The 17457-nt window shown below is 40.1% G+C and overlaps 1 protein-coding gene and 1 long non-coding RNA gene across 2 annotated transcripts in view; one reads left to right on the top strand and one right to left on the bottom strand.

Annotated features, from left to right (window-relative positions):
* Nucleotides 1-17457, bottom strand: part of PLEKHA4 (pleckstrin homology domain containing A4) — a 102996-nt gene that overhangs the window by 76670 nt on the left and 8869 nt on the right. The gene's annotated exons all lie outside the window — the stretch shown is intronic.
* LOC140340953 (uncharacterized) lies at nucleotides 2334-10990 on the top strand. The gene is made up of 3 exons (XR_011922770.1): nucleotides 2334-2769; nucleotides 4743-4799; nucleotides 10842-10990. It is a non-coding gene; the product is annotated as an uncharacterized lncRNA (long non-coding RNA).

The raw sequence follows: 17457 nt of genomic DNA, 5'->3' as shown, positions 1-17457 counted from the left end.
GGGCAGCAGCTTTGGTATACAGGTGGGCAGGCTGGCAAGTGTGCAGGGGACTTAAAAGGCACCTTAACACTGGGTGGCATTTTAGAAAACTTTCCTAGGCTACATATTCTCTGCAGGGCTCCATCAGGCAAGAAAAAGCTTCCATACAACAACTAACATCTGACTCATCTGGAAACTTCCACCAGCTCTCTACCACTTGGAAATGTGCTACCAAGCACTTTTAACAAAGCAAAGTTCATTTAGACTGTGCTAGCATTCACTGCCTCTCTAGTTAATTATATTTAATTATCTCTAGTGAACTATCTTTAGAAACACACGTAGAATGCATTTCAGAGAGGAGGAACAAGAACATGTCTTTAATGTCCCCAGGACAGGAAGCTGGAAGACGTCACTCCCAACAATGGCAGCAATGAAATCCTGACAGAAGATCTACCAATTCCCAAACACTATCCAGTAGTTAAAAATAAAGTTTTGGAATGATTTAGACTTTAAATGTAAAATTCAGCATAGATGTTATAGATAGTAGTTTTGAGATTTTTTGACCATAAACCGTAAGCCCCTGAAGAAACATCAAAGTCTCAGGATTGAATCCTGAGTGTTCTTAAGTTTTTTTATTGCTATGATTTTATTTGAATAAATTCAGACACAGTAATTATGGCAAACATTGTTAGCATGCCAGTATGCCAATAAGTACCTGTTGCTCAATATTGTTTATACTTTACAGACTGTGTGATGATGAGCACTCCCTTTGTTCCAGCCTAAAGCTGGCTGTCAATTCTGTTTCTGGAGAGTCCACATACAATTAGGATGCTGCCCTGTCAAAACATGGCTGCTAACAGCCATTATTGGCAATGCTTTAGCTATATTTCAAATCAGAGTTTTGTGTCTGAATACAAACATACAAAATATTCAGAAAATACATGTTCCTTACAAGATGTACAAACCGCTAAGCTCCATTATCAATACTCACCTGCACACTAACCGGTCTTGTATGACAGGTTCTAGTCATATCATATTTTGTAGTCTTCAGCCAAACATTTTTATTGAAGATTTCCACTACCAAGGGTGCAAAACATTTGGCATCAATAACTGATACAACACTGATTTATCATCTGTACATCCACATCATGACTTGACTTCAAGGATCACCAAAGAGGCTAGTGACTAGTGGTCATCTTGAGATTGTGGAGTGCACATTTTAGGTATTTTGTGTTAAAATATAAGGATTCATTATTTTATGTACACAGATGCATGGTTTTGTTTGTTAGCTGTTTAATTATAAAGTTATATTGTTCAAGGATTTCCTTTTAGCTATGTATTTTAAGTAGTGAGTGGCTACTATTTGTTTATTTTTATTTAAACCCTATAATTAAAATTTAATATAACTGTTACAATTTTTATATTATAAGTCTATATTTACACTGGTGGTGAGGTTGCTGTGCTTGTACTGCTACCTCATCCCAGAAACCGCTGCCTCTCGGGGCAGCTCCATTGGGTATATTGGTACCTGTGGTGCAAGTGACCAAGTGGCCGGCAAGGTGCCAGCCTAAGGGAGCCACGTGGTATTACTTGATCCTGAAACAGGTCTGAACGCTCCCTAAGGCTAAGTATGACTTAGCCTTGGATTTTGTCTTTCCTTATCCTTTCCAATGACAAAAGACTAAAGCATGAATTAGCGCTGTACATGCGCTGTTTTGCTCTATAGAGAGGGGAGGGGGGTGGGGACGTGCTAATGCTATCAAACAGACATTTTTTTAGGCAACAAAGCTAACCAATTATATACCCTTCTACAGCCCTCAATCCAGATGATGGAGAATAACTTAAATAGTTCCATTTACTGCACAAACTGGTGAACTCTTTGTCTGACTAACAAAGCATTGATCATCTGATATCTGAATTGCTGAAGAAATGGGATCCAGTATGGGATCTGTGTTAGTGCACCACTTGGGTATTTTGTAGTCATGTGTATATCCCTTTCTGGACGCTGTGTTCCAATAAATTCTTAATTTTCTTTGTAAGCACTTTTACCCTTGACCGTGTGTTCTTTATCATCGTGTTCCAGGTTTCTAGGAATAAATATGTTAAATTGTACTTTTTAGATTTTAATGTTGTTACTGAATCAGCACCCACCTTTTATTCAAAATACTTCTTATACTTACATAATACATCTCTCCTATGAAGCGTCTATGGAATTTCCTGCAATTTATATTTGTATAAACAGCACATCCTGGGTTAAATTAAACCCTGCCCACATATGTTTCAAACTCCTATGCCCAATCTCAAAACATTCGTGTCCAAATTCCAATTCAGTCTGTGACTGCTTTTCAGCCTGAATGTCAGCTTTGGTATTTTAGAAATGAACTCTCCCTGTAAATAATGATTAAGGGTGTTAGGATATGTCTGTTGTTACTTTACATTTGTAACTATCTACAGCAGTGCTTCTCAACCAGGGTTCTGTGGAGCTCTTGGGATTCCAGAGGTTGCCAGAGGTTCCTTGAATATCACGTAATTTGGACCTATCAGGGTACTTACCATTGACACTATTGATGTATTGGCTAATTGTAAGGATTGGCATTCTTTCCACTGGCCACCGATGCATAAAATGCATTCTTCCTATTGACCGTCATGCTGTGAGCTGTGAATATAGTAATTATACCAAGGGTTCCCAAACCTTATCTTAAGGGCCCACATGTTATGAAGGTCAAGAAAGTCTGGTCTACAGCTCTGGAAGATGTTGCAACTAGCAGCCCTGTGCTTTTAAAGTCAAGGGTATGTATGTAAACCATAACATTGTTTCATATTTGCCCCCACTATTAAATATACCCATAAAGGTGTTTTTATATCCCTTTTTATCAGTTGGTCTAATAAGAAACCTTATAAACTAAATAACCATAAGTGTTTAATAGTGGTTTAATAGGTGCTTGCAGTTCACTGTGGTGAAGCATGCCGATCACAGCAGCATGCTATGAAATATCATTTCAGGGATTAATAATAGCAACATAATGAGGATAATATGGACTGGCAATTGTGGCAATATTCAGAACACGAACTTATTATGACAATAGATGTAAAACAACTAATACAGTGGTATACCAATGGTATGGTGGAGTGGAGGCCCTTGGTAAACCAATAAGTGAACAAACAGCACAATCAGATAAATGGAGCATAGAAATTATATTTAACATTTGACAACTGAACTATTTCTAAAGCATATACTGTGGTGCATTTTCCAGTTTACAGATAATTGGAATGGTGTTTTTAAGATTTTGACAGTGAAAAAATACTACTGTATCTTGCATTTGTATATTTGCATTGGTATTACATTTGCATTGCTATCTCTTATAAATGAAATTAGGGTTTTTAATGCAATGGTATTTCCCTCTTCTTCCTGCTTTTGGTAATTGTAAATCCAGATTTAACCTGGGACAAGCCATTCATTTAAATGGGTATGTTTTACAAGTAAATGGTCTTTGCACAAGAGTGGTGTAAAGAACTACAGTGCATATTTGAGAACTCACAGCAGAAACTTCAGCTTAACTCAATGGAGGTTTTTCCTGGATCACTGGACTGTTGTTACTGGTTTTAAAGGGGATGTATGTATGTAATATTGCACTGGACTATTAGGGATATGTTCACATATAAGTTATGGGAAATATCAGGTATACTTTGTTACATGTGTGCACTTTAAGTTTGTTTGCATATTGTACAATAGTTTTATTTAATTTCAAACAGTGTGTGTAGGTGGTTTATGAGAGCTGTTTATTTTAAGATAATTACTTTTCCACTAAGTGGTTTAGAGCGGCTTTTTTAGTTAGAGCTTTAAGGTCATTTTAGGATATATGTACATTGGCATCCGATATATTTTAGCATCCTATATATTTTTAAGGTCTATATAATATAATATAGCTTAGTAAGAAGCGTAAGGCTAGGTTTGAAGCTGCTTTCTAAATGATATCTTCAGTTTTACCTGGAAAAGTGAAAAAAAGGCCTGGATAAGGTTGAAAGTAAGGCTGCGTACACGTTAGACTTTTGTCATTTGAAAAGATCTTTCACTATCCTTTCCAACGACAAAAGACTGAAAGATGCATGAATGGGCGCAGTACATATAGCGACGTTCTGTTCTATGGGGAGGGAAGGAGGGAGAATGAGCGAGCAGCACCCTGCTTCTCTCTCTTGCCTTCACTTGCATTGCGGTTGTTTGTCTTTTGTGGATCCACCAGGATAAATCCATGAACATCGTCGAATGGCCGCAGTACACACGTCAGATTCTCGCCCGACACTACCCCCAAAACGATATTTAGAAGAGAATTGGCATGACCTAACTAGTGTACGTAGCCTAAGTGTGGCACTGCAGATTTGCAGCTCTTTATTTGGGATCCAGTCCCAGAGTGTCCTGGAAGGAATTGGTGTATTAATATATATATTAAACCTCACATTTATATGTTTAATAGACTGAAGGAATATACAGGTAATTATTAATATGATAATAATGAGTAAATCATTTGACTTGGTATTGGCCTCTTGTTGTCTCCATACAGTTAGATGATTTTGTAGATGATCTCCACCTCCCTGGCTATTCTTAGATTGTATTCTAAACAGGAATCAACTATGTTTAAATAATTGGATTCTGACTGCATTTACTGGATCACATTTTTGTGCCATAGAGATGATTTTTGGAAAGTTCTTTTTCCACACTATGCATGAAATATGTCTAACAAATACATTTATGTATATTTTTTCAGGTAATTGATGTTTCATAGACCAACCACTGTTATGATGAAAGCATTCTGGATTCCAAGGTATATTAGCAGTGGCACCATGCCTGTGCCCATTGCATTCCTGTGGTTGGTTAAATCCCACATACAACAAGTGATATTATGTGAGAATCTATTGAAGGAATTCGTAGTGTTTATAAAACAAGTGATTCTGTTAGAGACAATTATGTAGTTTATCATGCGGAACACAAAACTGCAAACTTGCATATCTCTGTCTTGTCAAGCAGGCTCCCATCATTCCTAGTTTGTTCTCAAGAGAAATGTACATTTTAATGTTTAATTTTATGTATTATATTTTATTATGTATTTATATGGTGCTGACATATTACACTGTGTTATACAGAGTTAATATCAACCTTTCTGAAACTTTTAAACATGGAGGAAACCTTAAAATAATTTTCAGATTTCAAGGGAACCCCTGCTATAATTACTAAATCCACAGCTCACAGTACATTATATTACATTGCTGGCCACCCTTATAAATACCCAAAAAGATCATTGGTGTCAGTTAAACTGACCTAAGACGCACAAAATGGCAATTGATCAAGGAACCCCTAGCACCCTCAGAAGTAACCCTAGTTAAGAAACACTGGGCTACATTCATGTCACTAACTGCCCTCCATAGATACTCTCAATTTAATGTTCTCAATATAGTCTGAGAACAATTTGAGAGCAAACCAATAAATTTTGGCAATAAATGTTGCCAAAATCTAATTATCATACCACAATGTTTTTGGGATGTGGGAGGAAATTTGAGAGCTCCCACATCCCACCCAAACACAGGAAGAACTTACAAACTTCAAGCAGATAGTGTCCTTGCCTAAATTCAAATCTGGAACCCTACTGATGCAAAGAAATCCACGCAGACATGGGGTGAACCTGCAAACTCCATGAAGATAGTGTCCTGGTCGAGATTAGAACCAGGGACCTAGCGCAGCAAAGGTCAGGATGCTAACCTCTGAGCCACTGTGCTTCAAATGGGACAGTCGTGCCAGTGACAACTATTATTATTATTATTAATAATAATAATAATAAACAGGATTTATATAGCGCCAACATATTACGCAGTGCTGTACATTAAATAAGGATTGCAAATGACAGACTAATACGGACAGTGATACAGGAGGAGTGAACTATCTAGAGGCATTGCCACTCAGTTATCAGTTCCCCCATAGGACCTAGAAGACAAAAAGATGACAAAACTTTCCTCATATCTTAAACTAAAAATTATATAGAGCAAAGTGGGGGTTGCAGGTTTCGAGACCCCCAGACATGCTGAATGATCCAGGAAAAGTCACAGACTGGAATACATTTTTTCATGTTTTGTATTGCTGCTGAATAATGTGCTGACAATAAGAGCAATGCCTTGTAAAACAAATGATAAAAATGGTTTATACAGTGATAGACAATGCACATCTATTTGCAATATCTTCCAGCAGTAAGTAATATGTACAAATACTGTAATGCAGCAATATAGTTTTATTACATGTACAATTCCCGGCATATTTAGAGTATTAGCTCATAGTCCATATAGAGTATTTCCATTTCCTGTTTCTATTGCCCTTATCTACTATGATTGCTAAAAGCTTTTATAGCTTGTTATGTCAGTGCACGACATGTATAACTGTATTTTGGCTTCTACTATATTTTAACTAGCGTTGCTTTTTCAATTTGAGACGAGTGCAAAACTGGCCTGAATATTTTGGCTTTTAGTTTGGTTCGATAAGCACAGAATAAACATTGTTTAAACTAACTTCATCAGCTAATTCTTAGTAGCTGTCCACTGTGTACAATAACAATACAGGCCCACAGCCAATGGTTGGGAATATAAACATTAGGCTGTGAGCCCATTACTCAAGTATATAGCAGGCAGCTTTTCTATTGGCTGCTGGTCTTCAGGGCAGAATGCATTATGTACAGTTGTTGTTTAATATTTCTAAACAAGTGGTTGGCAAGGTGGATTTTTGTTTGAATTTATTAATCCAAAACCTAATGTTTGCCTCAACAGACCTCATACTTAGACAAATTCGAGCAACAGCAGTTTTAATAGCTGACTCCAACATGAGTAATTTAATAAGGCCTGGAGCCCTAACACTGGCATAGACAAATAAACTCTGCAATACTCATCTGTCCCTGTCCCATCACAGGGTAAAACGATTTTCTTCCTTTTTCTCTTTCTAGTTGCAATCTTTGACTATCTTGATTGGCCAGGCCGGGGTGGAGTTCATTCTGTCCTAGCAAGTTGAGGTGAAGCCATGCAGCTGTGCATGTGCAGCTCAGCAGGAGCGATCAGGTAGCTAAGAAAAGGGACATCGCCTTCTGTTATACCGTATTTTTCGGACCATAAGACGATAAGATTTTTTCCTCCTAAAGTGGGGGGAAAATCAGGGTGCATCTTATGGTCCGAATGCAGAGGTACAGGGGCATATTTTTTTACTTACCTGTGTCCCCGCTGGTCCCCGGCTGCGCCGATCTCTGCCTGTTCTGTGATCCAGCGTGCGGCACTTGTGCCCGCCCACGAAGGCGGCGCTGATTGATTTGATGAATGCCGATCGGCGCCGCCTTCGTGGGCGGGCACAAGTGCCGCACGCTGGATCTCAGGGGAACACAGGAGGAAAACAGACAGAGGCTGACAGCAGCCAGTGTCTGTGTTCCTCCATTGTGTTCCCCTGTGTCCCAGCGTGCGGCACTTGTGCCCGCCCACGAAGGCGGCGCCGATTGATTTGATGAATGCCGATCGGCGCCGCCTTCGTGGGCGGGCACAAGTGCCGCACGCTGGATCTCAGGGGAAATCAAATCAAATTTTTTTTTTCTTGTTTTCCCTTGTGCGGATTTCCTCTTATAGTCCGAAAAATACGGTAATTTTTTAAAGTGGATGTGCTTTGCCACTGCCACTTAGACAACACAACAAATGGAGTGCAAAAGAATGGGAGCACAGAAACTCTTGAGATACCTACATCACTTATCATAGTAGGCTTCTGGCTGCTCCCTCTGCGCATGCTTAAGATAAAAAAGGGGCTTTTTCTTGCAATGGGAAAAAAGTGCCAACCTCACGCATCTGGTGTCATAGGCAGAAAACTGATTAAGACAGTCACTTCCTCCCCACAGGGATAAAGGAGGTTTACAGGATGGCGCAGGTGGAGGACAGCTACGGAGACATCGAGGGCTCTGCAGAAATAATGGTTAGTACGGCTTTTTTTATTTTAAAGATAGTTCTGCTTTAAGGAGCAGTTATTGGTTCATGTAATGCATACCTTTGACTCGGCCTTCTCATTCACCCCCCATATTCAGAACATTTCCAGGTCCTGTCACTTTCACCTACGCAACATCTCCAAAATCCGACCCTACCTGTCCCCTGAGACCACCAAACTCCTTGTACATGCTCTTATCATTTCTCGTCTGGACTACTGTAACATCCTTCTCGCTGGTATTCCACTAACCCGACTCTCCCCTCTACAATCTATTATGAATGCTGCAGCCAGACTCATCCATCCTTCGCTCCGCTCCTCTTCCGCTACATCTCTTTGTAGTTCTCTCCATTGGCTTCCTTTTCACCTTAGAATCAAATTTAAGCTCCTGTGCTTTGCCTTCAAATCCCTACACAGTTATTGTCCCACTTACATCTCTGACATGGTTAAAAAATACTCCCTTTGCCGCTCTCTCCGCTCCTCCAATGACCTACTAATGACTTCCTCACTCATAACCTCATCACACGCACGAATACAAGACTTTTCTAGAGCTGCTCCAACTCTCTGGAATGGTCTTCCTCGTCCTATTCGGCTTGCTCCTACTTTCTGCTCATTTAAAAGAGCACTCAAAACCCATTTTTTCAAACTTGCCTACCCGGCTTCTTCTGTCATTTGAAACCATCACTACTTCCCACACTACATATCTCACATCCTTTGTGTGTGAAATTCCCCCACCTACTAGATTGTAAGCTCTTCGGGGCAGGGTCCTCTCCTCCTGTATCACTGTCTGTATTAGTCTGTCATTTGCAATCCCTATTTAATGTACAGCGCTGCGTAATATGTTGGCGCTATATAAATCCTGTTTATTAATAATCATAATAATAATAATAATATTCTGCTCTTGTTGTTGCCAGTACTTGGCAGTTTGCATGCAAGAACATGAGCCTTATTATTAGAATTCTGTCAGAAGGTATCAGAGAGGTCATAAGTTCCTCTAACTGGTTTACCTTGCCTACTGCCTGACTTGTGCACAACCAGAAGGATGTATAAAAGTGGAAGGTATAATCTTTGCTTTATAGTGTTCTTAAATATAATATTTTCCTAGATTGTACTTCCATTTTTTAGTAATTGATTGCATTTGACCCATTCTCCCCCCTCCCACATAACAACTGTTGAGAGAAGACACCAGCCACACAGGGAGTTCATTGTTTTCAGTGACTCAGAGACGACTCATAGACTTGGACTGTCAGATGAACCAATAAAGCACAATTATCCTACAGTCCACCGCGCAGCAGAACACATATGTCATTAGTTTTTTTTACATGTACTTGTGATAGGACTATAATAACCTGGCAGGTATGTATTTAGGGACATCAGACATGTTTCCTGACTTTCCTGATAAACTTGTTCTGATTCAGTTACACAAGTATAAAACCCAAATGACCTATTTTAGCTTCAGTCAGCTAACTACATTGCAGATGAAACAAACAAATGTGCAAAATCTTACATGTATTTCCTTTAGAACGCAGTCACAGCTTGAGAAGGAAGGCTTGTACCTCTCAGCATGCTGTAACAAAAGGACCCTTGTTTTCTGTATGGAAGCAGTGGTCTCCCTTCAAAGGTCAAACACACCGGGATCTGGACCTCTGGAGGGAGACCACAGCGATCAGAGAAAACAGTGCTTACACATCATTCTGCTTGGAATCAGGCTGTATTCTCTGGCTGTGACTACTTTCCAACTCAACTGAATTTTACAACTGAACAACTTTTGTTTTGATGCACTTGCAATGTAGTGAGCGGTTTTAGACTGATTGTTCAATTGGGCATTAAGACTAAACATTCATTCATACATTCCAGGCCCAATCGTGACTGGTTCTCTTTTAAAACATATACATCTGCCGGTACAAGAATGTTAATAGAAAAACAAAACATTTTGCTGTTAATTAGGCTTAACATTTTTTCATTGGTGCAGTTCCTGGTAACACATTAGTCCCATTGTCCTATGACATTCTTCCATTGCAGGCTAGTCTCAGATCAAAACCACCAGACTAAACGATATGCCAAGCGTTTTTCTTCAACGTTTGGGAAAAGAAAAAGTACAGTAAATTCACACAGCTATAATGTGGAATGCAAACATTATTTTAGCAATTGTGTACTACTTGAAATTGTTCATTGAGATTCACTATGGAAGGATTCCAAGCAAAACTCTTCAGTCATGACTGTTGTGTCTGGTGATCCCCTAGCTGTGTTGTCCTGCAGGAAAGAAAATCCTAGTAGGAGGACCAGGAGAAACTGAGTAAGGTTGAGGTGCAGTTCTTCTTTCAGGGAAGGAAAAGCAACTTTCAGGCCATAGGTGTTGCTTTCAGGAATTGCAATGAACCCCCACAACTGCATGCAAACACACGCACAAAACAGTTCCCAACCACTCCCTATCAATTGAATGAGAGAAGCTGAGAGAACAGTTAAGCCTATGGTAGTACTTTGCGGTCTGTCATGAGTCTGAAAAGACCCTAAGGGGATTGGCCCCCAGTTTGCAGAACTTTACCTAGGAAAAAGTAAAGTGACCAACAAAACTGGACTCTTTTGCAGGGCTGGATAAATCTAATAACTGAATTTACAGAAACCTAAATACCTGGGCAGGTAAAACAGCTTCTATTTATAAGAACAAAGAACAATGATGTCCAGTACAGTACTTACTGCTCATCGCTTTCTGCTGACCTCCGTGGCCATCTTGGTGAGGGACTGTGAGTTTATGGGAGTAATGGTGACATATTTTATTTGTTACTTTTTTGAGATATATCGTATATTATGTTGTGTGTTTTTTTTTTTGTGTTGTATATTGTGTTTTTTATGATAACAATATGTTCTTAATTTGTAGTATTTTCTTCCCGAAGAAGAGGACAAGGGCCACTCAAGGATACAGCATTGTATCTCAAGGATACAGCATTGTAATCAATGTATTACTTGAGAGTTGCAATGTGTTTTGAGGATACAGCATTGCAATCCATATATAATAAATAATTTTTAAATTAAAGATACATGTTTATTGTATATTAGTGCCAAATTGATTGTTTTTAACGTCTCACTATCTTTGTAAATTCAAAAAATATAAGCTTCTATTTTTATACTTAACTGTGAATTGCTTTATTTACTATCTTTTAAACAGACATCCTAACTTCTAATATCTTATCTGCTACACAATTTGTATTTCAGTATAGTAAGGAATGTGATTAGTATTAGGTTGTGAGGATGTTAGTTACACCTGTATAACAGGAATCAATTTTATGAACAGAAAGAAAATATTTATTGTGACCCTCTAGGGTTTTCTTTTGCTAAGATTAAGATTATTTTACTATACTTAATTGTTGCGTAAGAGTATTGTATTATACAGCTCCAATGTATCAGACATATTATCATATCATGACCATCACTTCAAAAGGATCTGTTCTGGTACAGTTGGTCTGCAGAATCTTGGAAAAGTCCTTGGCATCTTCTAGTTCCAGCACAGCATGTGGAATTTTTTGAACACGTTCCTAGTAGAAGAATTCCTGCCAGCGCAGACATTGTGACTTCTGTGGGGAATGATGTCACTGGTTACCCACCAAGGGTGCACATCGCGGCTACGGCTGTTTCAAAATAATTCTTATGCTAAAACATATGTTGGTTGGCATCTAAATGCTTATAGAAGCTTGTTGGAACATGGTAGCATTGTACAAATAGTTTTATTCTCTAATTATAGATCATTAAAAAGTAGACCTGCTTTAAAATAAAGAAAAGCTATTATTATCATAACCATTTATAGTTACAGACACATTTAGCACTTATGTACAGAATGACCCATTGCTATCATTCCCAAAGTTATCACAGCACAGATATAACTGTGCTGACACCATGAAGGGTCTGTGGATTACCAACATTGCTCTAGCTGTACACATGGATTCTGATATTTATGAGTTGGTGTAAAGAGAAGGTTACTTTTACAACCCCTAGTAGCATCACCGAAGGTGCAGACTCTAAGGGACACTGGGTCACTTTACCAGAGCACCTTGCAGAGAGTAATAAGATTTTACCTCTTGTGGTTACTGGGCTCTTTGCTGTAAGGTGCTACCAGGATATTATTATTAATAAACAGGATTTATATAGCGCCAATATATTACACACACACATATTAGCGCTGTACATTAAATAGGGGTTGCAAATGACAGACGAATACAGACAGTGACCCTGCCCCAAGGAGCTTACAATCTAGGAGGTGGGGGAAATTACACACAATAGGATGGGAGATGTGTAGTGGTGGGAAGTAGTGATGGTTTCAAAAGACAGAAGAAGCTGGGTAGGGTAGTTTGAAAAAAATAGGTTTTGAGTGCTCTTTTTAATGAGCAGAAAGTAGGAGCAAGCCGAATAGGATGAGGAAGCCCATTCCAAAGAGTTGGGGCAGCTATGGAAAAGTTTTGGAGCCATGTGTTTGATGAGGTTATGGGGTGTGGAAGTCAGTTGTAGGTCATCAAAGGAGCAGAAAGAGCGGCTGGGGGAGTACTTTTTTACCCGGTCAGAAATGTAAGTGGGACAGGAACTGTAGAGTAATTTGAAGGCAAAGCACATGAGCACATAAGGTGAAATGGAAGCCAGTGTAGAGAGCTGCAAAGAGATGCAGCAGAGGAGGAGCGGTGGCAAGGATGGTTGAGTCTGGCTTTAGCGTTCATAATAGATGGTAGAGGAGAGAGTCGGGTTAGTGGAATATCAGATAGGAGGATGTTACAGTAGTCCAGTAGTAGTAGTAGTAGTACAGAGGATGTTACAGTAGTCCAGACGAGACATGATAAGAGCGAATACAAGGAGTTTGGTGGTCTCTAGAGACAGGTGAGGGATTTTGGAGATGTTGTGTAGGGGACAGTGACAGGACCTGGAAATGTTCTGATGATGGGGGTTAAATGAGAGGGCAGAATCAAAGGTGACACCAAGACAACATGCCTGACGGGAGGGACGAATAACAGTTTTAAATAGCGTGTTGTTAACAGTTAGGAATTTGAGAGGGGATGATGATAAATTCTGTTTTATCCAGGTTGAGTTTCAGGAATCGATCGTCATCCATGATGAGATGGCTGACGGGCAGCATGAGACCTTATGCAGGACTGAAGGAGACAAGCCAGGGTTGGACAGATAGGTACTGTAAGCCAAAGGAGGATATGAGACTACCGAGAGAGGAGGTGTACAGAGAAAAGAGAACTGGTCAAGGGACTGACCCTTGGGGAACACCAACAGAGGGGAGAATAGGAGAGGAGGAATTACCGTTGAAAAAAACTTGAAAGGAGCAGTCAGAGAGATAGGAAGCAATCCAAGAGAAAGAAGTGTCACTGACACCAATGGAGTGCATGATTGCAGCCTTCAGGATCAAACTACCAAACAAAATATATGTAGGGGAAGGCTTTGGTGTGGTGACAGCAAGGAATGACAGACATAGTCAAAGAGTGAGCAAAAAGCAGTGCAGGCAGAAGGCCTGTAATCCAGGCAAAGATGAGGGCAGGAGGAAGGCAAAGAGGCGTTGTTGATAATCCAGGCACAGGTCAGGGTAGGCAAAGATCAGGGATTCAGGAACTAGGAATGGTCAAAGAACCCTATGTAGCACTAGACCAGCAGATGCCCAGCCATTATTATTATTACACGGTATTTATATAGCACCACCATATTATGCAGTGCTGTACAAAGTCCAAAGTTGTGTCACTAACTGTCCCTCAAAGGAGCTCACAATCTACAGTCCCTACTATAGTCATATGTCATTAATGTAGTCTAGGGTCAAATAACCTAACTGCATGTTTTTTGGAATGTGGGAGGAAACCCACGCAGACACGGGGAGAACCTGAAAACTCCATGCAGATAGTGTCCTGGCTGGGATTTGAACCTAGGACCTAGCGCTGCAAAGGCCAGAGTGCTAGCCCCTGAGCCACCATGCTGCCCATTGGCCATTTAGGTTGTCTCCACACTCAGGATGGCACCTGTGTGTGCACATCCAATCCCAGATGTGTGCATTGGGGCACTTGGCTATGCACAACGCTGCTATGCCCACGGGGATGCAGCAGGGAGAGTGCATGCCATGCCTTGCTGGGTGTGGGACCCAGTTGACTGGGCTGTTGGGAACTGCGGTAGTAAGGTATCAGTTGCTTTATGCAAAGTGTCAGGTAAGACTTACTTGAGATGTTCTGAAGTCAGGGGATGAGCTGAGGATTAATAAAGGTGTCTGGTCTGGAATCTGAGTGTGACTAAATCACTCATGCACAAATGAATGTTCTCTTCTTCCTTATGGGTTTCATACAGATGTTTAACCATTGGCCACCATTAGGTAACATTTTTCCCTTTGGTAACAGTAGGAATGAATAGGGGCCATAAAGATCTATAAAGTGGGGAGGGAAGAGGGAGAGGATGAGCAAGAGGTGTCCAGCTGCATCCTCCTTGTTAAAAAATAATAGTTGCTGTTCCTGTTGATAGTAAACGCATCTGCCACAGGGCATTAAATTGCGGAGGAGACAAAGTTATCTAAAAAAATAGAAACTATACCACTATCATATGCCACATTTGTTTGTGGCATATCCCCTGGGTAACAAAAGGCAAACTCCTGACTTAAATATTCACAGATATGCTGTCAGAAATATATTTTATTTTGGCCTTGTTATATGTCCGTCATAGCAATGTCAGAATTTCCATATTTTATGTTTGATCATAGCATTGACACAAGCCTCATAGACAAAGGCTGCGTAAACACATCCAATGGTTCCCCTCTGACAATCGGCTCAGGGACGATATTGGATGAGAATTTATCGTGTGTACAGCGCCCATCGTCCATCGTCCGTCCTGGCGGATCCACGAATGATGGACGATGAACGATCGTAATAAAAGTGAAGGGGGAGAGAGCGCAGCGGGGTGCCACTTCGTCGGTCTCCCCCTCCCCTCTCCATTGAGCAGAATGGTGCTGTATGTTTAGCACTCGTTCATTCATTGTGCAGTGCTTAGACGTTGGAAAGGATTGTGAAAGATCCTTTCCAACAACAATTATTGCACGTGTGTACCCAGCTTAACTTATCACTTAGCTTTTTGGAACCACTTATGGTTGCCTGAACTGTGTGCAATACCTGCCAGTATTTCTAGCTTTTAGAATGTGCACAGATTTATTGTCATGACATTGACCCACTGTACAAAAAGTGCTAAACACCAACAGAAAGTAAAACACTGGAATGTTCACCTCTAAAGAATTCTTTAGAAACCAAGTAAAGTATATATAGTTACCAACTGTCAAAAGTCATAAGAGTTTTGTGTCAATCCAGTATTCTAGTATACTGTAACACTAATATAAAGAACAAATGAGTCATAAATAAGGCATGACATGTGACTCCCCCTCATTGGGGTTCTTTCCCATATAGGATTTCATGTCTTATCTAACTTCAAGGATGTTACCTAGTTTCAGAACACCCTGTTGCTCTTTTGTCCTTTGTCTAGCCCCAACATGTTTGTCCTTTACTACCTTAAGGCTACCTTTTGACACAAGTTCTTGGCCGCATAGCAAACTGCACTGCGATCTGCTACACCATATGCAGTTTCCTATTCACTTGAATGGGAGTGGTTGGGACTACAGCTGAGCCTGCAGCAGACCACTCTAGCTCGCTGTGTGTATAAAATAGCCCAAAAGCTGGACTCCTCTCCTGCTCAGTCTGTGAACTTACAAAGCTTACTGTTTTCCAGAAGCCCATGTCTGCCCCTCCAAACAGCCATTATTTGCCTCCATTGCAGAAACTTTTTCAGAAAAATATTTAGTAATTTCAATACCATTTTGATAGAAGTGGGTAAAATAATAACACAAAAAACTTCAACTTGAAGTTATCTTGGCATAAGTTCAACATATCTTGCCTATTAGTGAATACAAAGTCTTGGGAGTTATACACTGGACTTTTCATGTCATTACACATAAATAAGCTTTGTAATCATTTGTCATCTTATACGTTTTAAACGTTATTAATTATTTAATAAACAAAAATGGAAAGTTCTTGGGTTTGGTTATCAGTTTCCAAGATGTTATAATTTATGACCACTGGGTGTCACCATAGTCCTGACACTAATGCTGCAATTTGTACAGAACAGCTCACTAATCTTTATTACAAGCAGCAAATTGCTAAATAGATAAAATGAAGATGTGCATGTGTGTGTACAATTAGAGGAGTTTACTTTTTACTTTTTAATGCAAAAACACGTGGTATATCTCTTCAGCAATAATAAAAAAATAATGTTACTTTTGCATGCATGCTTACAGCAGACCTTAAAGTATCCCTAGGGTTTTCCCCTTGAAAAAAGGTGAGTGGGGGAAAGGGAGGGACAAGTGCACTTTGAAGTTGATTTACTAAATACAAATTTAACATGTTCACTTAGCATGTGAGATTTTACTCTGCAAATGAATAATTCACTTATTTTTGTGAATGTGGTTTAAATCTGGGATCCCGAACCCCTGGTCCACAGCCCACTAGTGGGTCGCAGCCATCTGACAGGTGATCCGTGGCTCTGACCCATGCACCCCTCAGCAAGGTCGGGAGAAGGTACCAGCACACTGGCCAGAGCCGTGGACCACGCCTGCCGTACACATTGCAGACTCTGGGCCGTGGGCATGTTCTGATATCCTATCAAACCACCCACTCTACCATCACAGGCTCTGGCATCATGACATCACTCTGGGGGAAGTTTCCTCTCCCCTCTGAGTGTTTCTCAATCTTTGTAACTATATACACAGATCACAGCTCATTAGTGTGGTGGGCAGGAGTAAAAATGCCGCTTACATTGCTGGCCAGTGGGAAGAATGTCACCCTTAGCGAAAGCCAAAAGGATCATTGTTATCGATTAACCTGACTTGAGTGTCCATAAGTGATCATTGCTCATTACTGTAGAAACCCCAGGCAACCTTTGGAGGAACCCCGGGTTTTTTTGGAAACCTGCTTAGAAAAAAATTGAGCTTTATCTCATTTACAAACATTTACTTTTATTGTGATTTTTCAATTTAGTATGTGAATAGCCCTTATGATTTTCGTATTCCCCCTCCATTGCAGTAAAGTGCACTAAGCCTTTTCCCCCAACTTATCTGAACCTATGCTCCATGCCATTAGAATTATATTTATCTGGAACCAAAGAGTGTGGTTCTGTGATTTTTTTTTACATTTTAATTCAGTCTTCTTCTTATTGTGTAAATCAACACATTGAAGCCTCATAGACTTCTGCAGGAGTTGTCTTTCTGACTCTGGACTCATTGAAGTCTCTGAGGCTTTAACGCCAAGGTGGAGGCACAGAAGAGGATGAGCAATTGTCAGAACAAACTGCTGAACCCCATTCTCAGTAAGTATGATGTGCAGAGGGGGTTAGTATAGATCAGGTTGAGGAGGGAGAGGATTTGTACCCATTGCCATGATGGGTATTCCAGATGTAATGCATGTGGGCTACAAATCCTGGCAAAGTAACAGAAGGGC

Source organism: Pyxicephalus adspersus, chromosome 11, assembly GCF_032062135.1.
Source record: "Pyxicephalus adspersus chromosome 11, UCB_Pads_2.0, whole genome shotgun sequence".
NCBI classification, from domain to species: Eukaryota; Metazoa; Chordata; class Amphibia; order Anura; family Pyxicephalidae; genus Pyxicephalus; species Pyxicephalus adspersus.
This window is presented reverse-complemented; position numbering and strand designations above follow the sequence as displayed.